Here is a 16,392-nt window from a genome sequence, read left to right on the forward strand (position 1 = left end):
AGAAGAGTGACAGGTAAAAGGGGTAAAGGTGCCTGTACAATAAGTGGATTAGCAAATTCACTTAATATTAATACCTCTGAAGCTTATAATGCAATATACGATTGTGATATTCTTGCCAAAATTCTTTGTAAGTTGAAAATAACAAGCAAAATTTTATTAAAAAGTATAGAGATCTTTTCTGAAAAAACTAAGCACTGGACAACAGAGAAACAAGTTAGTGAAAATTTGATAACTTTGACACTCTTGCAAGGTATCATCGGAGTATTGATCCGTAAAAACTTAGCGATGGCCGGATTTAAAATAAAAACTCTAGAAAATATTTATAATGTTTCTGGCAAAGATGGCCTTCATGAATTTTTTAAGGAAAAATTTCAAAAGAAAATTTTAAAAGGATTACGTGAATCTACAGTTCAAAAAATTATCGATTGGTTTAGCAAATAAATTTCAACACTTTTAATATTATATATATAATTAATTATTTTTACTGTGTAAAGAGATTTTAATGTGTAATACTGTGCATTTTTTTATATTATAAAAAATGTATTTGTATAATATTAATAATAAATTATTATAATAATAAAAAAATTCATATAATAATAAATAAATATTAATAAATTAAAAATAATAAATAATAAATAGTAATAAATTGGAAAAATTAATATAATACATATAATAAATTAGTTATTTTGAAATCTTTCTTTTTTTAAATCTACAAATAAAAAGGCAATAAGAGCTACTTAAGTATAGAAATATATTTGTGAAACGATTTATAACATAAATTATTAAAAATTATACAGAAGTAAGTTCAATTACGTACGTTTCGGTTGTCTTTTCCAACCTTCTTCAGCGCAAATAATAATTAAATATTAGTATAAATTAATAATAAATTATTCATCAATGTCATTATAATAAAAATAAAAATAAAAATGTCCGGAGTCAAGTTATATGCTAACGCTCGAGATCAACGCATTTATAAAGTAAGAGCATTTTTTTGGGATATATTCTATTCTTCACAACGTCATTATATGTAATAGTCGCGAAACAGATCTCTCGCTAATTGTTCTGTTAGGAGGTCGGTTGCGAATCTCGATAACAGCCATTGTTAATATGTCTATGAAATCATAAGTATACGAAAAATTAACATTGAAGATAAGTAAATTAATAAAAATGGACTTACAGTTAGATCGAGTAAGATGTTCTATTGTGACGTGGAGGCTTACACATGTTAATAGCTCGAGGTAACAATAACGTATGATTTATTAAACTCTCGGAGAGACGACCGCACGACTAAGAAAATAGTTAGTTGTTTATGTTTTTTAACTTTCAGATCTTTGGTAGTCTATGTATAATGTCGTCATAGATCACCGGCAAGCCATCGATATCTGTTTTCAAGTTGAGACTGTTATTTTGCCTTTTTATAAATACGAGGGTCACTATTTATATTTCGGGAATAGGAACAAAAACAAATAGTTAAGTTGCGAATATATTTTTATTGTTTTTCAAAGTACTCGCCACGATGATCGATACACTTTTGCATGCGCTTAAACCAATTTTCAAAGCATTTATTCCATTCCAAATGAGGTATCTCCAAAACATGATTTTTGAACTCTTCAATAGCTTCTTCGGGCGATGAAAATCGTTGACCACGCAGTTTATTCTTCACGGATGGGAACAAAAAGAAATCATTGGGTGCCAAATCAGGGCTGTACGGCGGATGACCCATCAATTCGATGTTTTGAGTGCTCAAATAGTCTCTTGTTTGAGCCGATGTGTGAGAGCTCGCATTGTCATGATGAAGAACAATCCGACGTCTCTTGTTTGTTTTCCTTATTTCACCGAAGATTTCTGGCAAACAGATGGTTGTGTACCACTCAGAATTTACTGTTCTACGATCCTCTAGAGGCACTGTTGCAATATGATCAGTTTTTCCGAAGAAACAGGCCACCATTTTCTTTGAAGTGCTTTGTGCGCGAACAACTTTTGTTGGATTTGGTTCATCTTGGAACACCCATACAGTCGACTGCTGCTTACTTTCGGGCTCATACGAATATATCCATGATTCGTCACCTGTCACGATTTTATAAACGTCTTTTGAAGCACCGCGATTGTATTTCTTAAGCATTTTTTTGCACCAATCGACACGAGCCTTTTTTTGAGCGATTGTCAAATTATGTGGGATCCAACGCGAACATAACTTTCGCACAGCTAAGTGTTCATGTAAAATCGCATATATGCTGGTGGAACTAATGCTTAGTTCCACCTCAGATGCCTCAATCTCACAATAGGTTACATGACGATCTTGCTTAATTATTTCGTGCACAGCATCGATGTTTTCTGGCACTACAGTCGATTTTGGACGACCTTCACGAAACTCGTCGGACAGCGAACTATGACCACAATTGAATTCACTATACCAGCGATACACAGTGGTTTTTGATGGAGCTTCATCGCCAAAAGTCAAATTAAGTTAATTGACGCACTCTTGTTGTGATAATCCACGTCAAAAGTCGTAAAAAATCATCGCACGAAAATGTTCACGATTCAGTTCCATTTTTTGCCGAGACGAAACTTTCAACTAAATATAAAATAAACAAATAGCGTCCGTATGACAAAATGTTCTGAGTACGTATATCGTCAAAAATGTCAAACTTTACGATGGAACCGTCAGATGGACTCACATGACATCAGTGTTGCTAATTCCCGAAATATAAATAGTGACCCTCGTATCATCTCCGAAATTAATCTTTTATTATACTGTGATTCTTTATCAAGTATTTTTACATCGTCCCAACAAAATTAATGACTATGTTTTAATCTATGGTCAGTGATTACCGATTTTTTTACATTTCTGTGTATATTAGATCGATGTTCAGAAATTCTAGTAGATAATTTCCTACTAGTCTGACCAACATAAGATGCGTTGCACTCTTTACAGTCTATCTTATATATCACATTGGTGTTTGAAACCTTAGGAATAGGATCTTTGTGTACCTTGATATATTTATTCAATTTGTTAAGACTGTAAAAAGAGAGTTTAACATTCATATCTTTAGTGATGTTTTTATATTGTTCGGTAAGTGTCGGTAAAAATGGGATGCAAAAATACGAGACTTTTACATTTTGGTTATTCTTGTTTGTAAGAATATTTCGTTCTTCTATTAAATGTTTTAGTCTTTGATTCATTGTGTCAAAGATCAATTTCAGAGGATAATTATTTTCAAGCAATATTTTGATTACTAACTCTAAATTATCTTTATGAAATTCTGGATTTGATAATAAAAAGGCTCGATCAACTAGCCCTATTATCGTACCTCGTTTTTGACTCATAGGATGTTGAGACAGGAAGTTCAGATATCTACCAGAAAACGTTTTTTATGGTACCAATCGTATATAATGTCTTTCTTTTTTTGTCGGTCTAATTTTTTAATAGTGTATATATAAATTTTGTGGTATATATCTATATGGAATCTCAACTGTTTCCAATGTTGCCGCACTTCTACAACCAACGTCAGAGAAATAAGAAAAATAGCCAGAATTTCAATAAATTTTTATCATTTTAACCATTTCAATTATCATTTTCTTCTAAACGGTTTAGTGAATGTTAATGTAATATTGCAAAAATGTTCCTTAAAGTTTCAGTTGTATATGTAAAAAATTTGAAATATATGGTACCATTTTTTAATACTTTTAATGTAATAAAATCGTTCACAGTCATGAATCTTCATAAGATATATGTAAAAGTAGCGAAAATTGCGGAAATTCAAATTGCAATAACTTTTAAATGGGTTAGTGAATTAATTCCAAATTTTGACAGTAGCTTTAGTATTAAAGTGGAAACGATTTGTATAATTTTCATGAATTTTGTACCATTTTTAGATGTTTCCCATACATTCTTAAACGAATTCGCCTGTTACACAATTGGCCAGGTCTAACAAAAGACGTCGAAAAACATATTGCAAAATGTGAATCGTACCAGAAAAATAAATTGTCACGAAAAAATAAAGCGCCACTAATAATTACTGACACACCTGATGAACCATTTGAGAAATGTGCGTTTGATATAGTAGGGCCGCTAACGGTAACTACAAACGGAAATAAATATTTACTGACATTCCAAGACAGCTTAACAAAATTTAGCAAGGCAATACTGATACCGAACCAGGAGGCCGGAACAATCGCGAAAGAATTCGTAACAAAAATAATTCTCGAACACGGAATTCCAAATAAAATTCTGACAGATCAGAGAACAAATTTTCTAAGCAAAATCTTTAAAAATACTTGCAAAAATCGAGAAGCTGCAAACAACCGCATATCATCCGAAAACGAATGGAGTGCTCAAACGATCACATAAAACATTAGCCGAATACTTTCGACATTATATCGACGCTGATCAGACGGACTGGGACGAATGGACACTGTATGCAATGTTTGCATATAATACGACCTCGCATACAGCAACTGATTATACGCCTTTCGAATTAATATACAATCATCAAGCAAATTTATCGACAGCATTGACTAAAATGATCTATAACTACGATGATTACGCCCAGGAACTCAGAGAAAGGTTGAGGGCCACCCAACAAATCGCGAAAGATCGCGTTCAGGAAGAAAAAATCAAAGCAAAGAAATACTATGATAAAAATGCGAAAGAAACAAAATTTAAAGTCGGCGAAAAAGTGCTGATGTACGATGAGACGCTACGACGAGGACGATCAAAAAAACTTGACGCCTTCTGGACAGGACCGTACACGATAATTGAAAAGAACTCCAATGTCAATTATACAATAAAAAAGGGAAGACGGACAATAAGAATACATGCAAACAAGCTAAAACAATTTATAAACAACTAAGAAAAATACATACCTTAAGGCGGCTAGATCACGACACGCAAAAACAGTTTATATATCCAATGGCATCTAGCGGAATAATAATATAATAATAATAACATTAATTATAATATAAGAGTTTTAACAAGGCTCTGTAATATAAATATAAATTTAACGTATAAGACGGGCAACAAGAGCCAAATCGCGGATGACAATGCGTTATCCTAACGAAACTAAATAATTTTCCGTTAGAATTAAATACCGGTGCACAAAGCACCAAATTTTACTTGGACACGGCCAAGATTTTAAATATAAAATAATCTCATATTTGAGATTTAATTTCAATACCCCCTTTTAACCCCCTACGGAAAATAAATAAATGAATGCAAGAGAAAAATATAGATCCGAAAATCGCTGAATCGGGAATCGAACCCGAGACCTTTCGCTTGCCGGGCGACTGCTCTTCCAGCTGAGCTATTCAGATCCTTTCGATTCTATACTTTTCTCTGTTATATAAATTAATGTTGGTAAACAAACGCATTTTTTAAGCCAGCGTGTATCAAATATAAGAGTTTTAACAAGGCTCTGTAATATAAATATAAATTTAACGTATAAGACGGGCAACAAGAGCCAAATCGCGGATGACAATGCGTTATCCTAACGAAACTAAATAATTTTCCGTTAGAATTAAATACCGGTGCACAAAGCACCAAATTTTACTTGGACACGGCCAAGATTTTAAATATGAAATAATCTCATATTTGAGATTTAATTTCAATACCCCCTTTTAACCCCCTACGGAAAAGGGGGTATTGAAATTAAATCTCAAATATGAGATTATTTCATATTTAAAATCTTGGCCGTGTTCAAGTAAAATTTGGTGATTTGTGCACCGGTATTTAATTCTAACGGAAAATTATTTAGTTTCGTTAGGATAACGCATTGTCATCCGCGATTTGGCTCTTGTTGCCCGTCTTATACGTTAAATTTATATTAATTATAATATTCATTGTAGTTTGGAAAATAAGAAATAAAAAAGACGATAAAAGAAGACCGAGAGTCACGATACTTTACTGGAATTTACCTAGATCTATACTAAAAAGAAGCAATAGCACACGTTTTTAGAAACTAAAAAACGATTATGATTATATTGTAAACGGGTATAAAACATTTGTAAACTTTAGTTTTAAGCGAAAAACTACGTACTTTCGTTTTTCTTCTTTAACGGGGAAGGGATGTTATATCCCTAAAAGATATTAAGGTATAACTATTCATATTACATCCGCTTGACGACGGGGACAGACCGCGTAAAAACGCATACGCTGCGAGATACACGCGAAACCGAAATTGCCCAACGTGCAAGCAAAGCAGAAGGACTTTGAATTTACTTCGCTTTTACCTAGGTTTTTGACCGAGGGGGCCCGTTGCCAGGCACCCCTTCCGATCAAGGAACTTCCAAAAAGCGATACTATAAAAATCGAGCAAGAGACGCGCCCGGTAGTCGCTCTCGAGTTGTTAATTAAAAGTAACCACGCTAACCGCGTGCGATCTATAACAGTCTCTTATCGCAGTCGCGCGCACAATTCGCGAAGTCATACGTAATCGCTTCCGCTCAACTACTTAAGTAACTAGGAAGTGTAATATTGTGAAAATAAAGATAACGTCAAGTGTTTAGTTCAAATAAAAGCTCTTTAATAGTGAGAACGTGAAGTGAATTAATATAATAACACCGATCCAAGCCCTGACGTCCCGGATCCTCATCCTAATTTGGCGCGACTTCTTGTGCCCGACCCGAGGCACACAACATCGTGTTGATACGTCCGCTCTTGTATCTGCACCGGTAATGTAATTGCGCTGGAGATGTTTGCGTGGGTACCGTCGGCGAGCTGCACCTGTTCGACGCCTGCATGATCGCAATGTCCCCACGCCCGGACGGCATCGGCCGTGGCGGTGTTGATAAATAAAATCTCTGACCCGGAATCGAGAAGCGCGGTATAGTTTCGGTGGTCTATACGGACGGTGACGTGGGGCCGTGGAAGGAATCTTACGACGCGGGGCGAGCGTCGGTCCGTACGGCCTCGGCCTCTTTGGCGTTTCCCGATATCGGCGGATGGTCAGTACTCCGTCGCGTCTGCATTGTGAGCAGAATTTCTTTGCCGGACGGCGATAATCGAAACAGGTGTGCCCCCACTGCTTGCATGTTCAGCAGCATTCGGCCGGTTGTACATCGCCGCCACGCTCGGTTTCTCGATCGCGATCTTTTCCTGTTTTCCGCAATTCTGTCCGTTGTCGTTCGATATCCTCGAATTCTGCGGCACGCTCCTGCAGTTCAGCGATGCTGCACACGTCGTCGATTCTCACGTAAATTTTGTACTCAGGATTCATGTTCTCGTATATCTGGTCGAGTTGCTCAGGACGCGGAAGTCCTCCAACACGGCGCATTAGCGTCATCATGACACTTGCGAACGTGACAAAATTCTCGCCGGACTTCTGTCGACGTTCCATTATTTCGCGGCGTAGTGTAGCGTGATAGCGCCGCGGCAGATATTGACTCTGAAAATTGCGCTCGAAATCGTCTCATGACTCCCAGTTGCGTGTATTACGGTACCACAACAGTACGTTCCTCCTTAGCAATTCCGGCAGTGCTTTTAACAATTGCACGGCGGAGAACCCGTATCCGAAGTTCCTGAACTCGTTCGAGAAAAGCGACTAAATCTCGCTCGTCAAAATGACATCCCCATTTTTGGATTTGATTCATAGTCTTTGAGTCGTTGGGAAAATTAGGTTCCGCATTATACGCGTCTGGTGGCGGGGTATGTTCGGCCGGATGCGTAATCGCGGAACTCGTGCCTGCGCCGTTCTCCATTATCGTGAACTCGGTCGGGTGCTCTTGCACATGTCGCGACTTATGCGCCTCGTCGAAGGTGTCGGTACTATCGAGACCACGGGTGGCTACGATCGCTGCGAGCTGTTCCTTCGACAGCACGTAAATCCACGAACGTGGCATACTTGACAGAGGAAAAAATTTTACGCACGCGGGATTTTAATCCCTAATTACAAAAATAATAAAACAGACGTACGCAGAACGCGACCGCCAAACAATAATAATAGCGCAACGCGACTTTCCGCGGGTTTCGTGCGGACGGTCAAAACAGGTCCCTGTTCGAGCGCCAACTGTAACAGTCTTTTTCGCGAGGGTTCGGACGGCCTAGCCGGGATCAGGGCTCAAGAAAGAGTTGACAGAACACCGCAATTTAATATTAAAATAAATTGAATTTATTCAAAACAGTAAAGTAACATAAAATAATACAATAGCATATAATCGGAACGCGAGTAATATAAAATTATATCAAAGAATATACTCGTGACGCGAGTAATAATATACAATAATACAATAGTATATTGTGTATCAAGTGCGGAAAGTTGACAATTGGTCACGAGTGCGGGGGATGGACGCGCGAACCGAAGGCGAGTGCGACCACCACACACGAGTGAACAATTGTCAATCCGCACTTGATACACATACTATTTTGTATTGCAAGTGCAGGCAAAGTGGCTGTTTCGGCGCGTTTTCTGTGCGCGAGGCCGATCGCACGCCGCTATCTTGCCGCGGCACGGTAAAGGAATAGCCGGTTTCAATACATTTCCTACGGCTTGAGCCGTATACAATGACTTTTAACGCGATTCAGCCGTAGATAATGGTTTTGAAACCAGCTCATTCACTCACCGCGTCGCCGCTAGATGGCGACGGGGGAAATCGGCCGCTTTCGGCACAGAAGAAAATTTGCAGTTGGTAGCTGCGGGCAGTCTTCGACAGCTGCGCTTTTATTACTTAAAAAAAGTACGTGGAGAGAAAATTTTCGCGGATCGAGTAAATAACACTGGAGAGAAGTGCATCTTAAGTTGAAAAACTTTAAAAACCGAAAGCCGAATATAGTTATCAATATTAATTCCCGGCCAATCCAGCCGGGCGGAGGATTACCAACGCAAGTAAGAGCCTAACCTAAAAGTGAATAAATTCACCCACGTGGACGCAGCCTTCCCCCGTAACAGCGGAGGAGGCGCAGAGGCATTTACAACAATGAACCGATTTGAAACTGTGTCACAAGAGGAAAACATGGATTGGTCGACGGTGGTAAAGAATAAAAGGAAAAGTTCGGATAATGAAGAGATTAAAAACTATAAGAAATCGGGAAAGGAAGCTTCAGAAGTTCATCATAAGGTAACAAATTCAGCGGAACCAATAAAAGTAAAAAAAACCACGTCCCAAATTATCAAAAATTTTCAAGAAGACAATAAAGGCCCATTCACAGTATGGATTCAATCTAAGGCAATTGAGAGCAATGGGAAAACATACTATCCACAAGTAAGCCAATATAAAGTAGGTAAACTGTTTTGCAAAAAATTCAATAGCATAGATTATGTCTGCAACAAAACTAGATCTCGGGTAGAAATTAACTTCAAAAACATACACGAGGCAAATCAATTATTAGACGACCCATTATTAGAAGCAAATAAATTGAAAGCTTTCATCCCGAGCTTTAGATTAATAAGAAGAGGCATCATTAAAGGCGTAGACGAGGATATTTCAGAAGAGGAGATGCTGGAGGAAATGGAGTCACATCAGCGTATACTGGGAATAAGAAGACTAAATAGGAGAAACCGAGATCCTAACAGACAGGAAAATGACCCGAAATGGGTACCAAGTAAATCAGTGATAATTACATTCTCGGGCCAAAACTTGCCCAGTGAAGTACGGCTATATAAAATTAAGATTGAGGTAGATCCTTATATGACATTACCCACTGTCTGCTACAACTGCTTCAAGCTAGGTCATACAAGTTCGAATTGCAGAAATGAGACAAAATGCAGCATGTGTGGTGAAAATAAACACCAAGAGAGTTGCGGAACAAGTTGCCCTAAATGCTCTAACTGCAAGGGGGAACATATCGCCACTGACAGAAATTGTCCAATATACCGGATGGAATACGAAGTCAAAAGACTGATGGCGTACGAAAACTTAGCCATGGGAGATGCTAGGAAACTAGTTTTTCATCCCCCTCCAAAGAAAAGGCTTAAACCTGGACCTGAGGAATTTCCAAATCTCCAAAGCACAGCATATACAACATACAGTGAAGTAGTTAAAGATAGAAGGTTTTTACCTACAGTACCCAGGAAACCCCAGAAAAAACCAAACAACTTTTATAAAGCCCAAATGGAAAATTGTGAAAATTTTATTGGAAGCCGAGAATCCATCAACTCAGCAAATGGAGTAGCGATGGGTCAAGGTAGCAGCGGTAAGAAGACTATCCAAACGAACAAAGATCAACCAAACAAGACAAATAAGTCAGCAAAAACGGAAGACCACCTACAACTCATACAAAATGTCCGTGGCCAGCGAGTCATCCTCAAGGACTTATCAAATAAACCAGAATACACGATGATGAAGAAAGAAGTGCAAGTTAAGGTTACACCTCCAAATAATTCCCTAAAGACGATAAGAACATACCAAAAATCAGCAAAAGTAACAGAACTGAATAATAATTCGAAATAAGTATTAATAAATATATAAGTGAGTATGAATAATCGCGTTAACTTAAAAATACTACAATGGAATTGTAGAGGATTAAGAGGTAAAATTTATGAATTAGATAGATTTACGCATGAATGGGATATCCTTATGTTTAACGAAACTTTTCTGAAACCAGACCAACCTGATTTTCATATAAATGGTTTTGAAACGGTTCGATTTGATAGACTACACAATAACGGAGGCGGTCTAGCTTTTTTAATTAAAAAAAATATGATTTTCAAAACTGCCGAATTAGACTTTAATCCCAAGACTCTGGAAATAGGATGTATATTGATAACTACTACAACGGGTAATTTATTAATAGTAAACTGCTATAGATCTCCAACAGGAGGTAACAATTTATCTAACAATGAATGGAAGAAATTTTTAGAGGCAGTAAAAAAATATAATGATACATTTTGTATTGGAGGGGATTTGAATGCCCACCACAAGTCATGGGGGAGTGATCACAACTGCTACAATGGTAACATCGTATACAATTTCACAGACCCAGAGGATTTTATAATTCTAAATAATGGTAATCATACGCACATATCAGGACCTAACTTTAAAAAATCAAACATTGACTTAACAATTGTTTCTCCTTCCCTAGCTTTGAGCAGTGAGTGGTCTGTAAGCAATGATAATTGGAGAAGTGATCACTACCCCATCTCAATTAATCTAGATATAGAAAGTGATTACTTACCGAAACCTCAATACAAGTTTAACGAAAATAAAATTAATTGGTCTAAATTCTATGAGTTCTGGGAGTTTAATAATAATCTTAACTCAATTCAATATATAAACTCGACAGTAAATGAAAGATACTCATTCATGCTTAGTCAAATAACAAAAGCGGTTGAATGTTCCTTGCCTAGAAAGAAAGTAAATAAAATAACTAATACTAATCGAACTAAGCCAAAAAATAAGAATCCACCAACGGTATGGTGGAATGAAAACTGTGATAGGGCGATTAGAATAAAAAAGGCGAAGTGGCTATCTTTACAATATAAATTTTCAAGAGAGGAATTTTTTGAATATAAAAAAGTAGAAGCTCAAACTAAAGTTACCCTAAGGAAGGAAAAAAAAGAAGCTTTTCAAAAATTTTGTGAATCTTTAAATAGACATAGTAAGAGTGGGTACGTTTTTAGTAAGATTAAAAGATTTAATAACAAATTCACTAAACCAAAATCATATGAAGGTAATACAGAAATAATTACATCCATGAAAGAAAGCATTGAAGAAATATGTGCACTAGGCTCACAGTGTACTTTGCCTAAAATGGAAAATTTATATCAAGATAACCATTTCCTCGATATGCCTTTTGATTACGAGGAACTTACAGTATCTCTAGAAAATGTTAACCGTAAATCAGCTCCGGGGTATGACAAAATTAATTATAACATAATTAATAAATTACCAGAAGCGGTAAAGAGAGCACTCTTGGATATCTATAATGACGTACTTTATACGGGTATCTTTCCAGAAGAATGGAGAAATTACTTATGTTACTTTATCCCTAAGCCAAATAGTAAAAAAGTCAGACCAATCAGCATGTCTTCTTGTTTATTAAAATTGTTAGAGAAAATGATAAATGAGAGATTAATGTGGTGGCTCGAACACAATAAACTAATTAATAAATCTCAATTTGGGTTCAGGAAAAATAAATCGTGTATAGATAGTTTAGCAATGATCATCTCAGAAACAGGAAAACAATTCTATAAAAAAAACCACTTAGCAGCTGTATTTTTAGATATCAAGGGGGCCTACGATAATGTGGACCCCGCAATTTTAATTAAAGACCTAATCGAATTGAAAATTCCGAGAAATGTTATTAAGTTTATATATAACTTAATCTCAGTTAGATTCATACATTTTATTAATTGTCCAGGTAATATAACCCGCCCTTCATTCAAAGGTCTCCCACAGGGAAGTATTTTGAGCCCGGTCCTGTTTAATATATATATAAATAATATAGATAACTTAATACTCCCGGGCGTTAAAATTTTAAAATTCGCGGATGACTTGGCCTTATACACGTCTGACCCACAAATAAGTAATAGCCTTAACCACCTTGAGCAGCAAGTCGGTACCATTTCGAATTATCTAGCTGCAAAAAATTTGTACTTGGCACCAGAAAAATGTAAATTAGTCATATTCAATAGATTAAACTTAAACACCAATAACTTTCATATTAATATTAATAACACCATCATTGAACCTTCACCTTACGCAAAATTTCTCGGTATAATTTTAGATAAACGACTAAATTGGAATCTCCATATCTCCCACATTATAAAAAAATGTGATATTCCGATAAGAATCCTCAGTTGCATCAGAGGAACTTGATGGGGAGCAGATCCGGTTACTATGCTGACCCTATATAATTCACTTATTAGATCTAGAATCGAATACGGCGGATTTCTGATATCACCGTGTAAACCTGAGTTACTCGAGAAAATTGAAAAAGTACAATATAAATGCTTGAGGCTGGCTATGGGTTACAGAAAGTCCACTCCGACAAATATAATACTAAGTGAGTCGAAAATCTTGTCTTTGGCTCGTAGATTTGATACCTCCTGTTACAAGTTCTTAAACAAAAATATGGCCAGTAATAATACAGCCCTGTTGGAAATTATAGAGGAGATAAATGAAATGTCAGAAAACTTTATATATGCAAATAACTTCGAGAAATCATCTCTCATAAGTAAATTTGAAGAAACTCTCCTTTATACGAACATAATATATAAGTCAGAAATCCCCACATATTATCAACTAGATTTTAAAAATCAATTTGAACTAACTAATATAGACATCTTCAGTGGTGAAGAATTAAAAGAATCTAACGATGCAGAAGGACTATTCACAAAAATTTTTCAAGAAAAAATCAGTAATAAGATTGCTATTTTCACGGATGGCTCTAGATCAGTAATAGGCGATAAGTCATATGTGGGCATGGCAAACTGGTGTTCCAATGATCAGTTCACAGCAAGCTTCAAGCTTTTTGATCATGCCTCAATTTTCTCTGCGGAAGCCATGGCCATTTTAAAGGCATTGAAAACAATTAACGAGTCAGAATTAAGTAGCTTTATCATCTTCTCAGATTCCTTGAGTGTTCTCAAAGCTTTGTCAACCGTAGAAAATTAAGAAACCAAAATCATATAATCCAAGAAAGCAAGCATTTATTATCCGTTAATAAAGAACAAAATAAAGACATAGAACTGATATGGATTCCGTCTCATAGTAATATTGAAGGTAATGAAAACGCTGACGTTTTAGCTAAGAATGCAGCTCAAGAAGGCCCTTTTTTAAACCAAGAACTTCCTTACTCGGACATAGCTAACGTTTTCAAACTTAAATGTAAAAAGGAAAACGATTGTGATGTAATAAATAGGGCACGAACACAGGGTAAAGGTGCATTCTATTTTGAGCAATATTTTGCGCCAAATAGCAAACCATGGTTTTTTAAAACGAAATTAAGCAGAAGAGCTATCGTATCTGTGAATAGAATCCGTTGTGGTCATAATTCTCTCAAAAGTAGTCTTGCGAGATTTAATATAATAAACAGCGATTTGTGCTCGTGTGGGAGCCCTGAGGATATTAATCATGTCTTCTGGGAATGTAAAAAGTTTGAAGAGGAAAGAAAAACCATGGTTAAAAAATTAAAAAAATTAAGACTAAGACCTCCGATAGACATTAGGGAAGTATTAAAAAGACTGAAAAGGGAAGAAATTGAAATTATTACAGAGTTTATTTTCAGTTGTAAAATAGACATTTAAGAAAAAAAAAAAAAAATTTACTACTCGGTAAAAGTTCCTAGGCATTAATGTACAAGTATAATATTAAGATAAACACAAACTATATTAGTTGTTTGCTCATTAGTTTATAAATGCGTTAGATTTAGCTCTCGTTCGATACTAAGACCATACCAATAATTAAGCTATAATACGGAAGCCAAATGATAATGTACCAAAGCGCCATCTACAAAGACTGACTAAGGCTAAGCAATGTAAAATGGCTGTATACTGAAAGGTTGGCCAATAAACTGAATTATCTATCTATCTTCGGCACAGAAAACATGCACCGAAAGTGCCACATTGCCTGCACGTGTAATACAAAATAATATAATCAGAACGTGAGTACTAAAATAACATGAAATAATAAAAAAAGAATATAATCGGAACGCGAGTATATAATACAAAGTAATATAAAATAATACAAAAGAATATAATCGGAACGCGAGTAATAGAAAACAAAAGTAATACAACAATAATGAGAGGATATCGGCAGTTCCGGTGTGCACACGGATTTATTCGGTCGGTCGAAATCAGGTATACATATATTTATTAGGTGACGCGGGCCATTAATACGACCGTAGGCGGGGGACGGTTATCCCTGTGAGTAGGGATACGACGGTGATGGCCGTGGGATCAATTTCGGGGGTAACGGGTAAACCGCGAATATAAGAATTCGCTGAGAGTGGATCGTATACGCGTAGCGGGGCTCGTATGTTGCCGCGGGGCGCGTTCGCGAATAATCACGATACCCCCCACGCGGGAAAAATCGTTCTCTCGGTGAGAGAGAGTAGATGGTGCGTCCGGGAGAGCGCAAAAAAATTTCGGCACCGGGTAACGATAATTAATTGTAGGCGACGTGCCACGATCGTTCTGCGGGTAGTAGGATGCTCTGACCTGTTGCAATTCAGCAACACAAGAGGCTTGAGCTCCTCTTGAGAAGTCGGTGCAGCAGGGTTCGGAGAGAGAGCAAGAAAGAGAGATAGTCGGCCTCGAGAATGATTCGAGGAGATCGAGTATGTTCGATCCCGTTGCCGACTGATTTGGGAGAAATCTCAGACTCGGGTACAATGCTGGAAATGCGGCAAGGTTCGCCGCGGAGACCGAGTATTTTTGGTCTCTATTTCCTGAGTATCGTTCCGGAGATCTGGATCTGGCGGAATCAGGAGATGGAATCCTCTTTGCTAGGATTTCGTCGCTATTTATACGCTTAGATCTGCGGCGAATTATTTGGCGGCTCGATAACGGTATACGTACTTGCCGACGGCGGCATTCGGCTGAATCCGTCGGCCGTTGGGCGCGCTCGGCGGTACGTATACGTATATAGTACCTTGAGCCGTGTAAAATCAAAGTCGCTTTTCGGTGATTATAATGAGAAAAATTAGAGGGCGCATATGCGCCTGCTGCGCTGCCCGGCCGGTGTTCGCCTGGCGCACTTCCGACATTCGGTCGGGAACGATGGGAGGGTGCACCGTTACAGTACTTATAAGATAATGACTTGTTAAAATCTGGCGCACAATGTTTATAGCAATTATGACTTTTTCTTGACGACATGAAATGTATATATCTATTTTGTTTTGCTTATTTTACACTGTATATCGACACAAAAATAGTTTTATTGCCATTATTGCTAGTTTACTTAATCACCGTGTCTTTTGTGGTGCGTGTGCTGATGCTGAGCTATCTTGTCCGGCGGGCACCGGAATAGGATATTGATTTTTCGGATGGTGCTTTGTACCCATGATAATTTGTCTTTTGATGTTGATTTAACCACGTATGTATAAACCTATTTGAGCTTCGCTGATTGTAAAAATGTGATCTTGCTAAAACTATGTCGTTTTAATTTCTCAGATGCTGAAGATGGTCCGAACGTAGAACCGAAACGTACTAATAAATTAAATAATTTATCATTATTTGTTTGTGTATCAATTACCACGCCTGGCTCTTAATTGGCTCTGTTTTCCGCATATTATAGAAATGTATATTACTACATATAAAAAAATTAAAAAATAGTATGTTAATAATAGAAAATAATTAATTAATTTATCGATTTTTTGTTAACATATAAGGATTGAAATCTCGAATTTTTAATTTTTTTAGTTGAATCATAAGTAAAGAATCTACATAATTAATATAAAAAAATTCGACTGAATGAAATGGACTCAAATTATAAGAATTGATAGTTTATAGTTTTATT

At 36.7% G+C, this 16,392-nt stretch overlaps 1 long non-coding RNA gene across 1 annotated transcript; it reads left to right on the plus strand.

The window, feature by feature from the left end:
• Positions 1-15,066: 15,066 nt before the first annotated feature.
• On the plus strand, positions 15,067-16,108 carry LOC114931595 (uncharacterized). Its single transcript, XR_003819703.2, has 2 exons — positions 15,067-15,969; positions 16,047-16,108. It is a non-coding gene; the product is annotated as an uncharacterized LOC114931595 (long non-coding RNA).
• Positions 16,109-16,392: the final 284 nt, after the last annotated feature.

This window comes from Nylanderia fulva, unplaced genomic scaffold (assembly GCF_048542155.1).
Source record: "Nylanderia fulva isolate GAGA-0341 unplaced genomic scaffold, ASM4854215v1 Scaffold58, whole genome shotgun sequence".
Classification (NCBI taxonomy): Eukaryota; Metazoa; Arthropoda; class Insecta; order Hymenoptera; family Formicidae; genus Nylanderia; species Nylanderia fulva.